This window comes from Diachasma alloeum, unplaced genomic scaffold (assembly GCF_001412515.2).
Source record: "Diachasma alloeum isolate Michigan unplaced genomic scaffold, Dall2.0 Dall_scaffold_00949, whole genome shotgun sequence".
Taxonomy (NCBI): domain Eukaryota; kingdom Metazoa; phylum Arthropoda; class Insecta; order Hymenoptera; family Braconidae; genus Diachasma; species Diachasma alloeum.
The window spans coordinates 6366-6658 of record NW_021681066.1 but is presented as its reverse complement, the minus strand read 5'-3'; positions in this window follow the sequence as shown (position 1 = coordinate 6658).

The following is a 293-nucleotide window of genomic DNA, read 5'->3' as shown; positions in this document are numbered from 1 at the left end:
ACAAATTTCATCCCTCAGCACCTGTTAGGAAGGGAGGAGTGAATTTTTGAAAGAGCGAAGAGATTGAAAAAAAATTTTTTTTTCAAATGAATTCTCCAAAGTGCGGAGATTGAAAAAAATTTTTTTTTTCAATTCAAAAATTCATTCCTCCGACCCTAACTGCGACTAAGGGATGAAATTTCTGCCACCGTGTTGAGCATTTAATACTCAATAAGTGACACAAATTTTATCCCTTAGAGCCAGTTAGGGAGGGAGGAGTGAATTTTTTCAAGTACGAAGAGATGGAAAAAAAA